The 21,180-nt window shown below is 39.7% G+C and overlaps 1 protein-coding gene across 1 annotated transcript in view; it reads left to right on the top strand.

The window, feature by feature from the left end:
- Positions 1 to 13,863: 13,863 nt before the first annotated feature.
- Positions 13,864 to 21,180, top strand: part of LOC111949674 (POU class 2 homeobox associating-factor 2-like) — a 49,735-nt gene continuing 42,418 nt past the window's right edge. The window contains exon 1 of the mRNA XM_070434083.1: positions 13,864 to 14,083. The gene's annotated coding sequence lies outside the window, so the exon portion shown is untranslated. The remainder of the gene's footprint in view (positions 14,084 to 21,180) is intronic.

Consider the following 21,180-nt stretch of genomic DNA (forward strand, 5'->3'; position numbering starts at 1 on the left):
TGATTCATACATTGGCATGTAAATATTTTACTTTTCATGGCATTCAATTCTAAGATGCATTATGTGGTTAGTAAATGAAAGTAAAAAAACAAACATGCATTGCTTTAATAAATAGGGTCTTGCATGTGTTGTAAAATAACTACATGCCCCTCAGATCCAGACTTCTCACTACAGTTCAGTCCAAATCTCTGTAATTAATTACTGGTGCATGTCCCAGATTACAGACAGTTTTGATTAAAATGWGGGGGGAAAAAGATACAAAAGATAACCTTATGTCAAAAGTGTGTTTACTTTAAGTAGTGAAAGCCCATAGAGTGAGGTCTGGACTATTAAAGGTGATTTATGATACACGTGAGATGATCCCAACCACCTGCGTATAATTCAGTGTCCCTTTGTTTGCGACTCCGAATTGGTCTTATTTTATAGAGGAATTAGGCCAGCATCAGTGAAGCTCAAAGTCATAAACTAGCTCTAAGTGTTAGGCCTTTTTTTAACCTTTTAGACTAAAGGAAAGGAAAACTCTGTATCGGAGATCCAATATAACATTTATCACAAATAATGTCCTTATTAGAAACATATTTCTCCTGTTTAAAAAAAAGAGGAAAATAATAAGTATTTCGTGAACTAACACTCGCACTTGAACCCCCCCCCCTCCTTACTAGCTCTGACTCTGCTGATAGCTACTTTATTGAGAATAAATGTACTTACTATGACTGTGATGTGTGGTTGTCCTACCTAGCTATCTTAAGATGAATGTACTTACTATGACTGTGATGTGTGGTTGTCCTACCTAGCTATCTTAAGATARATGCACTCACTGTAAGTCGCTCTGGATATGATGTAAAGGTAATGAACTCAGATAATGAACAACAGATTATTTTGATCTGGATTAAAATGTTCTGGAAAAACTAGCCTATGGGTTTATCCACATACCCTGTTGTGCAAAAAATCCCACAGGAGTGTGGGAATATATAGGTGAATTACTTAGTGAAACCCATAGTATTATCCCCTGCTGTGGGCCTCATTAAAATGTTACGTAAGACTGGGCTGTCACTTCGTTACTTGTAAAGTTTTACTGGAGAGCCAGGAATGTGTTTGTAGATGCATTTATGACTTGTTTACATTCTTGACTTATCTGTAGACATGCAATCCCAGAGGGGCTTCGATGGGATAGAGCCACACCTGCGTTGCCAGGAAAACATCATACAGTGTTGAACACAGCTGTCTTGCATCTCCAATCAATTCCCCAATSTCTAATCCATTCATTTGACTATAACTTTAATAATTGTATCAGATGYAAACTTAAAGAGCCTTTAAAATCTCTACAAATCTCTACAATGCTGCATATAAGGATGTTCAGATATTGTTAACACTTTACAATAACTGTCATGAATAAACATTTATAAGCATTTATAATGGCTTATTTATGAAAGTTGTCWTTTGAAATACAAAAGAGACATTTAAATCTTGCATTGACCCCCCTGGTTCAATGATTTGGTGACCACAATGACAGCTTTATCAAATGTGTTTGGATAGTAGAAAGGGGAGCCAAGGCGTGATGCCTGATGTGGTCTGTACTAGTTACCCACCCTGTTGGTGGCATGTGGCTGCTAATCATCTCTGTAAGCTTCCCTCAACAATACTTTCCCTCTGTCCTTTTGATAATCCTGCTGACGTCTATGTGGGTGACCCCAGAATGATGTGTTGTGAGACAATGATTTGACTCGACTTCAACCTTCTCTCAATTTAAATGTCTAAATCAACCCTTGTCTCATTGGGGTTTTCTTACAATAAAATAAAACTATTTTGTGGGCCTTTCTTGTTTAATGAAACATTTTGTTAATACCATTTCAGAATCACAAGCTACTCAGCAATGCAACTCTCTCTGGTTCTGTCTCAACTCTAACCTCATATACAGTTGAAGTCGGAATGTTTTCAATAGCACCTTAGCCAAATACATTTAAACTCAGTTTTCCACAATTCCTGACATTTAATCCTAGTAAAAATTCCCTCTTAGGTCAGTTTGGATCACCACTACATTCATTTTAAGAATGTGAAATTGTCAGCATAATAGTAGAGAGAATGATTTATTCAACTTTTATTTCTTCCATCTCTACATTCCCAGTGGGTCAGAAGTTACATGCACTCAATTAGTATTTGGTAGCATTGCCTTTAAATTGTTTAACTTGGGTCAAACATTTTGGGTAGCTTCCATAAGCTTCCCACAGTAAGTTGGGTGAATTTTGTCCATTCCTCCTGACAGAGCTGGTGTAACTGAGTCAAATTGGGGTCATTGGTCCATTTGGAAGACCCATTTGCTACCCCAGCTTTAACTTCCTGACTGATGTCTTGAGATGTTGCTTCAATATCACCACATAATTTTCCATCCTCATTATGCTATCTTTTTTGTGAAGTGCACCAGTCCCTCCTGCGGCAAAGCACCCCACAACATGATGCTGCACCCCCGTGCTTCACGGTTGGGATGGTGTTCTTCGGCTTGCAAGCCTCCCCCTTTTTCCTCCAAACATAACGATGGTCATTATGGCAAACAGTTCTATTTTGTTTCATCAGTCCAGAGGACATTTCTCCAAAAAGTACGATCTTTGTCCCAATGTGCAGTTGCAAACCGTAGTCTGGCTTTTTTATGGCGGTTTTGGAGCAGTGGCTTCTTCCTTGCTGAGCGGCCTTTCAGGTTATGTCGATATAGGACTCGTTTTACTGTGGATATAGATACTTTTGTACCTGTTTCCTCCAGCATCTTCCACACAAGGTCCTTTGGCTGTTGTTCTGGGATTGATTTGCACTTTTCACACACCACAGTACGTTATCTCTAGGAGACAGAATGCATCTCCTTCCTGAGCGGTATGACGGCTGTGGTTGTCCCATGGTGTTTATACTTGCGTACTATTGTTTGTACAGATGAACGTGGTACCTTCAGGCGTTTGGAAATTGCTCCCCAGGGATGACGCAGACTTGTGGAAGTCCCCCAAAAATTCTGAGGTCTTGGCTGATTTCTTTTGATTTCCCCCATGATGTCAAGCAAAGAGGCACTGAGTTTGAAGGTAGGCCTTGTAATACATGCACAGGTACAGCTCCGATTGACTCAAATTTGTCAATTTAGCCTATCAGAAGCTTCTAAAGCCATAAATGTCTTTTTTTTGAATTTCCCAAGGGCTGTTTAAAGGCACAGTTAATTTAGGGAATGTAAACTTCTGACCCACTGGAATTGTGATACAGTGAATTATAAGTGAAATAATCTGTCTGTAAACAATTGTTGGAAGAATTACTTGTGTCATGCACAAAGTAGATGTCCTAACCGACTTGCCAAAACTATAGTTTGTTAACAAGAAATTTGTTGAGTGGTTGAAAAATGAGTTTTAATGACTCCAACGTAAGTGTWTGTAAACTTCCGACTTCAACTGAATCATTGATAATATGCCTATAAGCTTATTTTCTAGTCTATCTAGTCTAGTAGTTTGTCCAACCAAAAATGTAAATACTTTAGTAATACCTGGAAGTTGGACTGCAAATGGAATAACAAACAATAGATCATCTCAAAACAATGTGTTTCATCTCAAAAGCATGGCCCGAGTCATTTAATCTGACAGTACTAAACATTGGGTATTAAGTGGATACATGCACTTAAGCCTCTTTCCAGCAATTTTTGGACGCCCTCATAATTGTATTTGCTATTTAATTCTTTCCACTATGGCTCCGAATTTAATCCTCTCCACTTTTGGAAAACCTTCCCTTCAGCCAGACWTGGAAAATAGAGCCTTCATTCCAGTTGGAATTCCATTGGATACACGTGACCCCCGGAGATAGGAGGAGGAAGCAGGGGTAAACATGTGAGTGGATTGTCTATTAGTTGCATAATAATTAACAAGTGACAACATCTGACAGCTTGGTACATCTTTTCCAGAGACAGATTGAAAATGAGATGTTACCTCTGTAAGCTCAGGTTCAGCCTGTTTTAAATATTATTGATAAATCGACTTATTGTGCAAAACCAAATAATGTCGTCAATGCCTGCCGTGACCTTTCCAATCAGGGCAATAGGTCTAGGAAGCTATACCTTTCATCAAGCCATAACTTGGCTCCAGGGGTTACATGTGTATTCAATGAGAAGAGCTATGAGTTCTTTCACAGTGGCTCAGTGCTGGACCTTCAGAGCAGTCAACACCGTGGTGGAACTGAAGCGTTTGTCTCAACCCACCATCACTCCTGGTGTGTAAGTAATTGGCCTCCTGCCAAGCATGCCAGAYGTTTTTTATTTTACGTTGTGACACAAATGTATTGTCTTTGAACAATCAATTGTAAACTGTTATGCTTTGTTGTAAATGGGCCAACGTTGCTCATGCCGAAGTTGATGTATCTTAGTGTCCATCCTGTCATTGTGCTATTATAAATGATTATTTTCAGGTGGGGTAGTATTCTTCAGAGGATGTCCCTACTCATATTGTATGATAAACCTGTGTTTAGAAAATGTAATCTTTGTATTTGTATTTATTAGGGATCCCCCTTAGCTGCTGCCAAGGCAGCAACTACTCTTCCTGGGGCCCAAACACATTAAGGCACWTGCATCACACATAAAACAAAAGATAAAATARTACATCATATATAACATTATCACACCACTACATATCTACAATAATGTATAATACCACCATACAACAATATTACAATGTACGTATGTGTAGTGTGTGTGCTAGCGTGTGTCTATTCCTGTGTGTGTGTGTCTCTTCACAGTCTCCGCTGTGCATTCAGCATGTCAACATTTCTTACAAAAACAAGTAGTGATGAAGTCAATCTCTCCTCCACTTTGAGCCATGAGAGATTGACATGCATATTATTAATGTTACCTCTCCGTGTACATTTAGGGGCCAGCCGTGCTGCCCTGTTCTGAGCCAGTTGTAATTTTCCCGAGGTCCCTCTTTGTGACACCTGACCACACGACTGAACAGTAGTCCAGGTGCGACAAAACTAGGGCCTGTAGGATCTGCCTTGTTGATAGTGTTGTTAAGAAGACAGGGCAGCACTTTATTATGGACAGACTTCTCCCCATCTTAGCTACTGTTGTATCAACATGTTTTGACCATGACAGTTTACAATCCTGGGTTACTCCAAGCAGTTTAGTCACCTCAACTTGCTCAATTTCCACATTATTCATTACAAGATTTAATTGAGGTTTAGGGTTTAGTGAATGATTTGTCCCAAATACAATGCTTTTAGTTTTTGAAATATTTAGGACTAATTTATTCCATGCCACCCATTTTGAAACTAACTGCAGCTCTTTGTTAAGTGTTGCAGTCATTTCACCCGCTGTAGTAGCTGACGKGTATACTGTTGAGTCATCCGCATACAAAAACACACTGGCTTTGAGCACACTGCCTTTACTCAAAGCCAGTGACAAGATTGCAAAAAGTAAGGGGCCTAGATAGCTGCCCTGGGGAATTCCTGATTCTACTTGGATTATGTTGGAGAGGCTTCCATTAAAGAACACCCTCTGTGTTCTATTAGACAGGTAACTATTTATCCACAATATWGCAGGGGGTGTAAATCCATAACACATACAGTGTGTTATTCCAGCAGCAGACTATGATTGATAATGTCAAAAGCCGCACTGAAGTCTAACAAAACAGCTCCCAAAATATTTTTATCATCAATTACTCTCAGCCAATTATCAGTAATTTGTCTAAGTGCCGTGCTTGTTGAATGTCCTTCCCTATAAGCGTGCTGAAAGTCTGTTGTCAATTTGTTTACAGTGAAATAGCATTGTAGCTGGTCAAACACAATTTTTCACAAAAGTTTACCAAGGGTTGGTAACAGGCTGATTGGTCRGCTATTTGAGCCAGTAAAGGGGGCTCTAATATTCTTGGGTTGCGGAATGACTTTTGCTTCCCTACAGGCCTGAGGGCACACACTTTCTAGTATGCTTGGATTGAAGTTATGGTAAATAGGAGTGACAATATCATCCACTATGTTCCATCCAAATTGTCAGACCCAGGTGGCTTGTCATTGTTGATAGACAACAATACTTTTTTCACTTCTTCCATAYTGACTTTACGGAATACAAAATTACAATGCTTTTCTTTCATAATTTGATCGTTTATACTTGGATGTGTAGTGTCAGTGTTTGTTGCTAGCATGTCATGCCTAAGTTTGCTAATCTTGCCAATGAAAAAATTATTTAAGTCATTGGCAATATCAGTGGCTTTTGTGATGAATGAGCCATCTGATTCAATGAATGATGGAGCTGAGTTTGCCTTTTTGCACAAAATGTAATTTAAGGTGCTCCAAAGMTTTTTACTATCATTCTTTATATCATTTATCTTTGTTTCATAGTATAGTTTCTTCTTCTTTTAATTGAGTTTAGTCATATMATTTCWMAATTTGTAGTACATTTRCCAATTGGTTGTTCCGCCAGACTTATTTGCCATTCCTTTTGCCTCATCCCTCTCAACCATGGTAGCCTAGTGGTTAGCGCRTTGGGCCAGTAACCAAAAAGTTGCTGGATCGAATCCCTGAGCTGACAAGTTAAAAATCTGTCATTCTGCCCCTGAGCAAGGCAATTAACCCACTTTCCCCGGGTKCTGAAGACGTGGATGTTGATTATGGCAGCCCCCCGCACCTCTCTGATTCAGAGGGGTTGGGTTAAATGCGGAAGACTCATTTCAGTTGAATGCATTCAGTTGTACAACTGACTAGGTATCCCCCTTTCCATACAATTTTTTAATAGATATGGCTACTATATTGTGATCGCTACATCTGAGGGATTTGGATAATGCTTTAMATTTCTGCAGCATAAGTAAAGATGTGATCAATATATGTTGATGATTTAATTCCTGTGCTGTTTGTAACTACCCTGGTAGGTTTACTGATAACCTGAACCAAGTTACAGGCACTGGTTACAGTTTGAAGCTTTTTCTTGAGTGCACAGCTTGATGAAAGCCAGTCAATATTTAAATCACTCAGAAAATATACCTCTGAGTGATATCACACACATTATCAAGCATTTCACACATATTATCCACATACTGACTGTTAGCACTTGGTGGTTTATAGCAGCTTTCCACAAGAATGGGCTTTAGGTGAGGCAGATGAACCTGTAGCCATATTACTTCAACATTATTTAACATGAGATCCTCTCTAAGCTTTACAKGAATGTGGTTCTGAATATAAAACAGCAATACCTCCACCATTGGCATTTCTGTCTTTTATGTTGATGTTATAACCATGTATTGCTACCGCTGTATCATTAAAAGTATTATCTAAGTGAGTTTCAGAGATTACCAGCAAGTTATTGATTTTATGAACCTTGTTTCTTAGGCTACATATGTTCATTTATATTTTAGCACTTTTCTGGGATGCTTGATTGTTTTCATTGCTTTTCTGGGAAGCTTAGCAGAAGTAGACATGCTCATGTTATTTATGTTTGAGGCGATAGTGTAGGGTGAGCTGCACACAGTGGACTTCCTACTAGGGCACACCACCTCARTGCTAACAGTATAACTCTGGTTCATGATTACTGCATACATTAGCTGTAGGATCAACAGAGGCATTCAGGGCAGTTAGAGGGACTTAAATTATGTTACTTACATTGTGTCTGCCAACGCCCCTGGGATAATGTACATTTGTTGAAGCATGTACATTATCCCAGGGGCCTTGGTAGGGATTAACTGAGCTGGACTTGTGTCATTGATAAGTCATTGTCTCAATGCAGCCTTATAATGCTGTGAAAGGATCCAGGAATCCAAATTATTCAGCTGGATCCCGTCCTCATTATAAAACATGATTTAAAGCCTTCAATGCCACAATTCAGAGAGGGCACAGGGCCAGATATGATCAGAGAGGACACAGGGCCAGATATGATCAGAGAGGGCACAGGGCCAGATATGATCAGAGAGGACACAGGGCCAGATATGATGGGTATTTTATTCGTGACTAGCAGAGAGTCAATCAGCTCTAAAATCCAGTTTCAACTGTTCAGAGCTGCCCTTCATAATGTCATTAAAACCCACATGGACTACAATAGAATCGATGTCCATGTCCTGGTATAGTACATTCGGGAGCAGCTTAGTAATGTCATTTATTCGAGCTCCGGGATAGCACAGTGTTTTTGCACTTCTTACCATGGAGCTGCCCAAAATCACAACTGGTGAGAAGTAGGAGGAAATCCGTCCACTTCCACACTTCACAGGATTCTTTATATTCAGTGTGCATTGAATACACAACTAAACTTACATACTGTAGCATACCTTTAGGTTGGGAAGGAATTCACTACTCGTGTGTGGCACCTACCCGGGACATCTGGGTAATGCATGGTAGGCATTGGCAGCCATTTTATAGTTTTGGACTTCCATAATCATTTTGTTAACCTGGGTGCAGACCCTTTTTTTGTTCTCCAGTTGCTAAGCCATATGTTTGGGTTGATATGCACCCATCTTCCACCTTTCAGACATATTGGGAATAGGGTGCTGTTCAGTCATATGACATGTTTTATGAGCCTGGCCAATACAACTCTTAAACACACCTTTATAACCCTGAAGATTTACGTTCCTGAGGGGGTATGGATTGTTTTGTTTTTCAAGGKGTTTGGAGACTAATATTGACCCTACAAATCAATCCGTTATTGTCGGCTTTAGCTAGGTGGGSTAGCACAGTCTGGAGTTACACAGACAACCCCAACTTCAACACAGGGTCAGATACATACATTTCAATGCAACAAACTTTGAATGAGAATAAAAGTTTGCAACTGTATTACTACRCTCTTAGAAAAAAGGGTTCCAAAAGGTTTATTCAACTGTCCCCGTAGGAGAACCCTTTTTGGTTCCAGGTAGAACAATTTTTTGGTTTCAGGTAGAACCCTTTTGGGTTCCATGTAGAACCCTCTGTGGAAAGGGTTCTACATGGAACCCAAAAATGTTTTACCTTGAACCAAAAGGGTTCTACCTTGAACCAATGATGGTTCTTCAAAGGGTTCTCCTATGGGGACAGCCAAAGAACCCTTTAAGGTTCTAGATAGCAYCTTTTTTCTAAGAGTGTACTCTATTGCTACTTTCTAGGTATATGTCAGCAGAACATACAGTATAGGCAAAACTTGATATGAGTGTGACTGTAAAAGAGCTTTGCTCTCTCCAAGTAGCCTCTTCTCTCTCCCCAGCTGGCAGGAGTCTCCATATGGATTCTTCTAAATCACTGCCTAATATGGTTTCCTATCACTGCACTCCAGGGTTTTTATAGTCACATTGTCTGATGAACCACTTGTTCATTTAAGGCTGTGATTATACGAGTACACAAAGTCCAAACGTGCTTTGCAATTGAGCGCTGTAACGTACATTAGTTATGGGACTATATTTTGTTATTGTGACTAAAGGGAGAGTGATTCTGTCTGTGCAAAATGTTAGAGACTTTCTTGTTATATAACTGGACCAAGGTCAAGTGGCCATGTCTGGCTTGTGTTTGTTGGCTTTAATTAGCCAGACAATTTTTTACTTCGACAGACTGTGTTCTGCTGTAGAATCACAGAAACAGGTCCAGTGCTTATGACTGAACTGGGTAAAACTAGTAAAATAAGATCCATTCACTAAGGTTATTGTATGGTTGTGTTATGCTGACTGTGGTAAAATAATGATGTTTCAGACATGCGGTTTGGGGAAGGAAAACAGTCTCATGGTTAACAACAGAAGGCAAAGCTTGCACATCAAACATATGTTGGATATCACACAGGCTCAGATTGCATTGCACAAATAAAAATGAACTAGGACGGGTAGACTGCCACACTGGAGGTGGTGGAAATKAGCACTTATAGGAAACACAGASATATTCTATGCTATTTACAGTTAACAAAACGTGTTTCAGAAAGGCAAAAGTATTTGAGATACAGTATGTATCAAATTGTTGCTGTCCATCATTGATCTAATACATTTTCCACTTATTTTGATTTAATTTAATCTAATGGGACTCAGAAATATTAACTAAAAACAAACCAAATGATTTGTTCCCAGGCCTGTACTCCTGAAGATGACCATTCATTGTCTGCTTTTATTACACGGCATGGAAAGGGTAAACTGCATTACCTTGTACTTCTATTCTGAGAGCAACATTTGATTTTAGCTTTAACAAATTAACAATAAATAAGTCAGTGGTTAACGTTTACAGAGCTAAGGAGCTCAAGGGAATCTTAAATACATATCCCATTATAAGCCACATTGATTCATATTTGTATAAATGTCAGTAGGTTTCAATGACCCTCCTCATGTCAGTAGGTTTCAATGACTATCCTCATGTCAGTACGTTTCAATGACCATCCTCATGTCAGTAGGTTTCAATGACCATCCTCATGTCAGTAGGTTTCAATGACCATCCTCATGTCAGTAGGTTTCAATGACCATAATGTAAAATAAGTTATACATGATCAAATACAGTTTGTGTGTTTCATTGAGGTGCTCTGCACTTACTCAACAATGTTTAAAATGTCTTGATGTTCATAAATACAAGTTACTATAAAGAAGTAAAAAAACAAGGCAGTCAACTAAGACCAAGTGGCTGGCCTGCCTACTGCCTACTTCTCCCTAAGTGTTAGCCCAGCAGGCCATCTGATGAAATAAAAAGAGGATACCAAACTTCATATTGATGCCTATAAACTTGTTCSTGATTTTGAAACTCATAAAACGTAATTTATGAGCAAAGCTTTCAATGTGGAAACATCATCAACTCTGAGATAGAAGCTGTCTAGGATGGTCTGGTTGAGAAGTTCACTCAGTGCATATCAAATCAAATCATACTTTTATTGGACACGTACACGTGTTTAGTATATGTTATTGTGGGTGTTGCGAAATACTTGTAAAATAATATAAAATATGCATATTGAAAGCGTGGAAAAAGTGGCAGTAGCCTGGATGGTTAAGTATTTAATGTGGACCAGCTTGAAATTTCATTGATATGGAAGATAGTTCCTAAAAATATACAGTGGACTGGTTTACCAGACAAAAAGTGGAAAGAACTCAAATAAAAAGCAGAAAAGCGAAAGGTAGGTAAACCTTTTATCAGTGCAATATACCCACATTAGCATTCAAAAAGCGTTTAAAATTAATAGAATACTCGGATTCAATTGTAAAAGTGTGAATATAATATTGATATTATGAATAATAAACACAATAGTAATAGACTTGATGACACCGCCGTCTTAGCCTCTAGATAATACATTGAAATTAAAACATCAMCCCCAACTCCGTAGTATTTTCTAACAGGGGTCTTGTACAGTACATCTGAGAGAAGGGTAAAGATTGATAATAATGAGTTTACCAAGACTACCACTGAGCCCTGCTTGCCACTTATGAGTCTGAATATAGGTCCTCTGAATATACCGTGTGTAAAAACAACAAAACAACTTCAGCTCTCTGATTGGTTGTAAACATGGACTCATTATGGATTATTTACCAACAACACTAGTCTTAAAAGTGGTTAGCAAAGTTGCAGTTTCTTTCTGTTGACGCCATAAAATAGATGCCTGTTTGCTTGGATTCCATGTGAACAGTATCTTGAATGCTACGCTAATGAAAGGCTAGCCCCATTAAACCAGCAGGAGTCCTGTTATTCAGTGGCAGTAATGGGAGCCCCCCCACCCCTGAATGATACTTCACATTAAAGAACAGAGCTGACATTTATAAAGAGCTGTTTTAAAGCCACACTCCCTAGCCCAGCTATCCCATTAGTGCTAATGCATTGTATCAGACTAATGTGATATCCCCTTGGCTTCTGCYGGGAGTCAGGGTATATAAGGCTGCAGGAGACACATCAGGATTTTGGGTTTCATGTGTTTCTGCGTCATAGTGATCAAACAGATGCTTCTCATCCAAACCAGACAKTCTCTTCAATCAAGGAGGTTTGTTCAAACAAATATGAATATTGTGGCTTATAAAAGCTGTGATTTGTAAATAAAATACAAACTATAAGTCGCTCCAAATAAGAGCGTCTGCCAAATGGAATGTAAATTCAATAAAATGCTGTYGAACATTTGAGCTATTTTAGACTTCMGTTGAGTCAGCGTCTCAACASAGGTTCCTGAACAGAGTTTCCTGGATGTTTATATGGACATCATGTTAATGATTGAGTATAAATTGTAGTGCATGTGGCTTTATGGGAAATGAATGGGTTTATCCGGCACATGCAGGACTCRTGTAAATAGGAGCAGTGTCTGAGAAATAGGCTTAGCTCTCTCAATCGTGGCACTGTGAGCCTCAATACAGCCAATTGTCTGTGTTGTGTCCAGTGAAACCCTTTCTGAGAAGCAGGTCCTGGTTTCTAGGAGCTCCCACTTAACAACCCGTCAGAGACAGACCGAGAAACCTACACAGAAAATACCAAGGGCCCTATTCAATCAAAATCTCTAATAAGATTTGACGATTTATGTAAAAACAATATATTGTAACTCCCTTTGGGCTCTTGAATGCCAATTGATTCAAAAAAGAAACTTAACTGCATATAAACGCTAATTTATACTGAATTTCACTGAATTTTGTATAATATCACAGAAAATGTTTGAAGCATTTTGATAGAATCAGCACTGACACAAAAATAGGGTCTGACCATATTTCACCACCTGTCATCTTATTGAGCTATACTGTCAGGGGGGGACTGATGAAAAACGATCTGAATATGATACCTGTGACAGAAGTTGAGACCAGTTTACAATATGATCAAATGAAACAAGTCACACTCCCCTCCAGTGGGTGTTGTCATTATATTTGTAAACAGCATCTAGTTTATAAGGAAGATCATAAAAGGCAATGCTCTTACCGGAGCTGTTATGAATCTGTTATGAATCTGTTATGAATCCTACTTCGTCTCTGTTATGAATCCTACTTCGTCTCTGTTATGAATCCTACTTCGTCTYTGCCTTCACAGTGTAACTGTGGTAACTTTAAAACCAATGAGCACTGTCAATGTTACTGACACGGTTGTCACTCACGCGTTCTACCTGACTAAACTGATTAACCCCCGGGTGGGATACAGAAAARCTAATTCCATTGAATAATTATGTACAGTTTAAATATCAAATGTAATGTTTTCTGTTATTTTTGTGTTATTAAATTGAACACTGATCATACATGGTCAATTAAATAATGTGATAGTACTTAGGCCACTTCCAGCTAGTCAGTTTCCATGCTATAATGAATCCTCACATTGATCAAGTACACGTGGTAGTAATAGAGGAGGGAGTTAGCATTTGTTTGCCAGACCAGAGGACATTTCCAGTGAAAAGTAATATGCGATAAAAGCATGACTCACCTATCAACTATTCCCAAGTGTTTCCAGTAATGTGTTATTTTTGTAACACTATTGGGATCAAGTTCTTGGCTMCATCTTTGACTGTACTAGCTTAACTCCTATTGTGATTCTGTTGTTGATCACCGTTGCTAGGGACACTATCCACACAATTGGACTGTAGTTTGATTTTGACGTCAGCCAGCGGGATCATGTCCTATTAGAACCTAATCTTCAAAGGTGAAGAGGAATCTATTTTCATTATGGGTCACCGAGAGGTCTTTGCTATTAATCCGCATGTTAATAACATTTTCCTCAAATGATTTGACATAGTCTCCATTTACAGATTCTTTCTGGAGTGTGTCTTCTGTGGTTATGGTGTTTAAATGGATACCGTGGATGTCACGCCCTGACCTTAGAGAGCCTTTTTATTTCTCTATTTGGTTAGGTCAGGGTGTGATTAGGGTGGGCATTCTAGTTTTCTATTTCTTTGTTGGCCGGGTATGGTTCCCAATCAGAGGCAGCTGTCTATCGTTGTCTCTGATTGGGAATCATACTTAGGCAGCCTGTTTTTCCACCCTAGTTTGTGGGAAGTTGTTTTTGCACAGTAGCTGAGAGCCCTGCAGAACTTTAYGTTCGTTTATATTGTTTTGTTGGTGTTTCATTATTAAATKATCATGAACACTTTCCACGCTGCGCTTTGGTCTYACTCATTCAACGACGGACGTAACAGTGGATATGTATCTTCAGGGTTAAATGTTAAGTTAACACAGACATGAAGCAGCCAGACMTTGTCAAGGGGAATAGATATGAGGTAAGAATATTGAAGGTGGTCTCTCATTCTCAATCCCATTTTGTGCTCTCTGGTATAAGCGGTCTGATATTCTTTAAATTGCTTTTTAAAGAGGCATTCTGCAACTTTCAAACTGTTTTAGCCATTCCTCAGTTTTTACACATTGCAGGAGCTGCTAGTACTTCTGATCGGAAACCAACAGTGATGGTTTCTTATGACCTGCTTAGATAAATTAAGAAGTCAAATTGGTGTAGTGAGATTCACTAAAATGCACCTGTAAATGGCCAAGTCAGGATTGGACATTGGTGAAAAAAGTWGCCAATTGTCATACTTGAGTAAAAGTAAAGATACCTTCATAGAAAATGACTCAAGTAAAAATGAAAGTCACCCAGTAAAATACTACTTGAGTAAAAGTCTAAAAGTATTTGGATTCAGACATACTTAACCCTTGTGTAGTCTTAACATTCTGTATACTCCCCTTGTCCTAAGGGTAAAAAAATGACCCGCCTTCACYAAACCCCTAAAATAAAGCAGCTTCATTGAATTTTAAACCCCAAATCTATGTTGCATGAAGAAACAACCTGTCATTCATCACAAACTTTGAACATTTGGGTTTTCCCTCACAATGCAGAAAGACTGCATTTAATCAGTGGACACCACTCGTTTTTATTACAACACCTGTCATARTTTTATTTTCTAAAGTAGAGGTTTTTAGCAAGAGATAGCACTTGYATAGCCTAAGAAAGTAGMAGARATGTGCAGAAAGTAGTTTTGAATGCATTTTATTGAAGGGGAAACAAAAGTCAAACTCTTTTTGGCAACATAGTGATRTATTCTTATAATGTACAATGAGGAATTACACTACAAAATACTAGTCTTCTCCCATTTTTATTTTAACCATTGCCCCCACCCACAAGGTGTATAAACAACAACAATAAATAAGAATAAAGTAAGATAATAGATAAACTAAAATGTGAGGAACATAAATCAATYAACTCTAATTRGCWCATGTAGGACAGTATACAAGTGGGTGTGGATGGACTTTGCAGATGTATTTCTCACATGTGCAGCACATAGTATTTGTTTTACAGTCCTTCTTTTGGAGGCRGAATTGGCATCTCCTCCTCTTGCCTGCCCCAGCTGCAGGTCTTGACTCACGGTTATCAAATAGTATCATTCTTGAGAAAGTGTGAAAGACTTTCAGTGGCATCGTGGCACAGAAAATCMCCCTTCCACTGTCTGCATCCCAGAGACTACATGTGGCCTCGGGACCTATACACACCCGCTAAGATTAGCAGCCCTATGTAGGCATGCAGGTCAATCTCATCCATCCTTTTCCAGTTGTCTCCATATTTACGGAAACTCTCCAAATTTGTCATCTCCAGGATGATTTTCTTCAATGGCTGGTGTGATGAACATGTAGAATGTTGAGGCGATGTCCTGGGCATGGGCAACTGCATGTCTTATAGGCCCTGGGGTCATCCTTATGACATTTTGTGCTGCCATCCTGCCCTGGTTGTCATATGGTGACAATGACCATGTTATTTTGTTGTTCTTTGCCAAAAATGTATCTTTCAGCTTGGGGATTTCTTCATCTGAAGATGATACATCGTGCTCTGGGTTGTATTATTCCCCATCTTCTTCAGATACCACCTCTTCTAAATCATTGTTCTCTTGTTGCTCCTGGACATCTGAAAAAATCTGATATACGACCTGTTGCACTTTATAGCCTCTGACTGCATTCCCCATTAGTAAACAATGCTTTCAAGAAATGTTTATTATCAAAGTAAGAACTGGAAAATCTGGTGCACTCAATGAGGAGATGAACTGCAGTACTTAATGCAGCTGGTGGCCACACCAGATACACTGTTACTTTTGATTCTGACCCCCATTTGTTCAGGGACACATTATTATATTTCTGTTAGTCACATGTCTGTGGAACTTGTTCAGTTTATGTCTCAGTTGTTGAATCTTATGTAAGTACGAATATTTGCACATTTTAAGTTTGCTGAAAAKAAACACAGTTGACAGGGAGAGGACGTTTCTTTTTTGCTGAGTTTATATGATAAAGCAAGCCGACATAAGAAAGTATTGGAAGTTCTATAAGTCTATCTATTTTCCATTATTTCACGGCAGACTCTTTCCATAGCATTTTTGGGAAGTGATGGAAAACTAAACCTGACACCAGTAATCAGTAAAAAAAAAACTAGGACACCTGTGACAGTTTCCAGTAGTCTTCATGTCAGCAAGCATATACTGTATGGTCAACAGTACACCCTCAGCTGCATATAATTTACAGGAATCATGAGGTGCTCTTTTCATCTTGGCAGACGATTGAAATGTACAGTACCTCTGCCAAGTATGTGCACAGTGCAGATACAATACCAAAACTGATGGTGGAAGACACCCTCTTCTATTGTTTCCTGCCATAGCTACAGTATCTATTAGGCCTATACAATTCCTGATCAGCAAAATATTGTTTTGCATTATGAAGTATTGTGTTACACCACAATTAATTTAGTAGCATCTTGTAACATACTACTGTTTGAATTATATATATTTTTTATTGAGTTAAAAGGATAATCCACTGTCAATTTCCTGAAAGCCTATGTTTTATCAGTGGGTAAAATACACATTTYCCCCATGATTTAACTTCTAAGTGGTCCATCTGTGAAATCAGGAAATCATGTAGGACTGCGTCATAACTACATGGTTTTCCTCATTGGAAATGGGGCATAACACACTCATTTCTTAATGCTTTTGAAACAATTACCTGCACTCCAGATCGCCAAATCAAAGGATGGTATTGGCATACTTGTCTTGAACACATCCATCTGTTTATCTTCATGACAAAATATATATTTTTCTTAGATGTGCTCAATCTAAACAGTGTACCAAATTCTTCAACTTAGTTTCTCCCTCAAGTACTATCTCGCAATGCACCCTGTGTCTCTTTGGGAAACATGGGAAAGGGCTGTTCTTGCTATAGCAACCTCTTCTGCACTCACTCTGAGCAGGTTCAAACTGCAAGTTGAACTCGGTGAGATAGACTCCTACATTTTATAGTGCAGTTTGTTTAGGCAATTTTACAGCTAGCTAGCTACTTCACATGCTGATATTGACTTTGATAGTGTAGCCGGTGGCGACCCGTCATTAAACCACACACCTTCTACTCAGTGATATATGGATGTTTTCAAGGGGTTTAAGAAAGTATGTACAAGTAGATTTACTGTTCTTGTAATGAATGCAATTAAAGGTTGTTCCCTAAATCCAATGTGGAACAGCCCTTTCATTTTCCTAAGTAGCGACCGCAATGTCCAACACCTTCTTACAGTGATTTAGATGGAGATGATGGAAAAAGATTATATCTGCCAGATTAGCAATAAACAATCAAACCTCAAATTGTATGCTCAATTTTCCAGTAATACATATGAATACCGTATTCATAATGCATCAGAATTACATTTAGATCTTATGAGCCATGTGTAACAAGTACTTCAATATGAATAGGTTAATCATAGAAAGGATTCAACCTAAGAAAATGTTAGTAGATGAACACATATTGCCCATTCCAGACTAAGGCCTGGTGTTTGTATTCATCAAACAGCTATATAGAATTATACAACAGGTGGGTCTAATCCTGAATGGTTAAAACCGCATTCCAGACGGTGTCTATTCCTCAAGTTACCACCGGCTAAATCTATGACAAAATGCCTATTTACTGTTTCATCTAACTGCACAATCCACGGTCATCAACCCAGCGAGGCACTTTAGAACCTTGATTTCAACTATAAAGGATCTAGACATTTCTTTTAGACTAACATTTTGTTTTCAACAGAGGAGATTTGTATTAACCTTGCTGTCTGTCTCTCTGACATTTGCAACGTTGTTTCAATATTCAAATTCGATCTCCAGCTGGAATGAACGTGTCAGGAGTCGGGACTGGACAGACGGAGGCAGCATTTCTCAGCCTGTCGAAATCATGAATCAGCTGGCATCATTTTAATGGATATATACAAAGAAATGTCAATTGAAAAAAGGTAGAACGAAACAAAGCACAAGTAGTTTGCAGTCTTTCCAGCTTCAGTTTAAAGTGATTGTGTTAGCTGTGTTGCTGGCTAACTGCTCTGAACAACAGTGTCCCGACAAGCACATTTTCTATGCCAGGCGAAATCACTCAAATGAAATGCTTACAAGCCCTTAACCAACAATGCAGTCAATAAAACAGTGTTAAAAAAATGCAAATAGTCCTGGTGGCACTTTGGTTAATTGTTCAGCAATCTTATGGCTTGGGTGTAGAAGCTGTTAAGGAGCTTTTTGACCTACACTTGGCGCTCCTGTACTGCTTGCCATGCGGTAGCAGAGAACAGTATATGACTTGGGTGACTGGAGTCTTTGACCATTTTTTGGGCCTCATACCGTCTAGTATATACAGTGACAAGAAAAAGTATGTGAACCCTTTGGAATTAAGTGGATTTCTGCATAAATTGGTCATAAAATCGCATCTTCATCTAAGTCACAATAGACAGTCTGCGTAAACGAATGACACAGAAATAATTCTACGTGTATGTCTTTATTGAACACACTGTAAACATTCAGTGTGGGGTGGAAAAAGTATGTGAATTGGATTTAATAACTGGTTGACCCTCCTTCGGCAGCAATATACTCAACCAGTTCAGCAATATTCTTAGGATGTCTGGTGTGAAGCACACGGTCATGCCACAGCATTTTAAATCAGGTTGAGGTCAGGACTCTGACTGGGCCACTCCAGAAGGCGTCGTTCTGTTGATTTCTGTGTTTTAGGTCATTGTCCTGTTGCATCACCCAACTTCTGTTGATCTTCAATTGGCGGACAGAAAGCCTTACATTCTCCTGCAAAATGTCTTCATAAACTTGGGAAATATTTTTTCTGGCAATGATAGCAAGCTGTCCAGGCCCTGAGGCAGCCCCAAACCATGAGGCTCCCTCCACCATACTTTACAGTTGGGATGAGGTTGATGTTGGTGTGCTGTGGCTTTTTTTTCTCCTGTTACGTATGCCTCTTGGAGGGAACGTTACATCGCAACTCCCTGTGGAGTGAAAAAAAGTATGTGATCGTAGGTGCGGGGAAGGATGACAGAGGCAGAGAAAAATATAATTTACAGGGAATTTATTCTTCCTTAACACGGTAATGTGGGGAAAAGGGACTGGAGGAACCAAAGCAAAGAAAGTAAAAGTTTGAGTCCCCTCTCCTACCCTCTCCTACCCACTACTTACCTAGTCTTCTAGCACCTCCTGGCACACACACACCAAAATACAGGGGGTGGTCTGCCTAGGTCTTACCTAGTGTGCATAGACAGAGTAAACACTCCTCCCGTGGCCTCCAACTGCTCTTAAAAATGTTAGTGAAACTAAATGCATGCTTTCAACCGATCGCTGCCCGCACCCGCCCGCCTAGCATCACTACTCTGGATGGTCCTGACTTAGGTATTTGTCCACATTCTAGGTGTCTGGTTAGACTAAACTCTCCTTCCAGACTCACATTAAGCGTCTCCAATCCAAAATTTAATTGGCTTCCTATTTTGCAACAAAGCCGCCTTCACTCATGCTGCTAAACATATCCTCGTAAAACTGACTATCCTACAGATCCTCGACTTCAGCAATGTTATTTACAAAATAGCCGCCAACACTCAGAAAAGTGAATGTAGTCTATCAGTGCCATCCGTTTTGTCACCAAAGCCCCGTTTACTACCCACCACTGCGACCTGTATGCTCTCGTTGGCTGGCCCTCGCTTCATATTCGTCACCAAACCCACTGACTCCAGGTCATCTATAAATATTTGCTAGGTAAAGCCCCACCTTATCTCAGCTCACTGGTCACCATAGCAACACCCACCCGTAGCACGTGCTCTACCAGGTATATTTTACTGGTCACCCCCAAAGCCAACTTCTCTTTGGCTGCCTTTCCTGACAGTTCTCTGCTGCCAATTACTGGAACGAATTGCAAAAAGCACTGAAGCTGGAGACTTATCTCCCTCACTAACTTTAATCAGCTGTCAGAGCAGCTTACCAATCACAACCACTAAGTCCTATTGGCATACACATACCTCAGAAGTAGCGGCTACAAAATACGTTCAACAAAACTGTCATTGAGCAACAACCAACACAGGACATCAAAGAAGCTCTCTCCTCCTAACAAAGGAACACTGGCTTTTATCCAGCTGGAGAAGGAGTTGGTAATTGAAGAAAGCTGTTTCCCCTGACGAGGGGAGAGTTCAGAGCTCCAATCATCAATGAAGCCGACTAATCAACTGCTTAGAATCCAGGATTCCATTTCCTGAAATACACACATACAAACCCACAACACAGAAACTGGAGAATGTAACACGCCCACCCCAAAATGTGCAAACTCCCAGTTTGCAACAAAAAACATGCACCCCCAGTTACTAAACCCGTGATAGCGCATCGGCGACCACGTTCGCCGAACCCTTCACATAGTGAATCTGTAAATTGTATCCCTCTACAATCAGAGCCCACCGCATAAGGCGGCTGTTCCGATTGTACATTTGCCTAAGAAACACTAAAGGATTATGGTCCGTGAAGACCAGAACAGGCAAGGCACTGGAGCCCACATATACCTCAAGAACTGTAAGGCTAGCAAAGCCAGTGACTCTTGTTCAATGGTGGAGTACCTTGACTGACACAAGTTGAACTTAAGGGAGGAGAAACTGACAGGCCGATCCACTCCTTCATCTTCCTGCAAGAGAACCGCACCCACCCCACTATACTAGCGTTTACCTCACACTTAAAAGGTTTGTCAAAGTTGGGGGCGGCAAGCATTGGAGCGCTACAAAGCGCTTTGGCGGACTCAAAAGCAGTTACATTCCTGGGACCACTTAAATGGTACCTTGGGACTAAGCAGAGATGTAAGGGGAGCTACTACCATCGAAAAATTCTTACAGAACGTACGATAGTACCCTACCATCCTCAGGAATCTGTGCACCTGGCGGCGAGTTGTGGGAGCAGGAAAAGCAACAATTGCTTCCACTTTGCCAGTTATTGGGTGCACTTGACCTCGGCCCACTTGCTTCCCCAAATAAGTCACAGTAGCCTTCCCAAACTCACACTTGGCCAAATTG

The sequence above is a fragment of the Salvelinus sp. IW2-2015 genome, linkage group LG22, assembly GCF_002910315.2.
Source record: "Salvelinus sp. IW2-2015 linkage group LG22, ASM291031v2, whole genome shotgun sequence".
Classification (NCBI taxonomy): Eukaryota; Metazoa; Chordata; class Actinopteri; order Salmoniformes; family Salmonidae; genus Salvelinus; species Salvelinus sp. IW2-2015.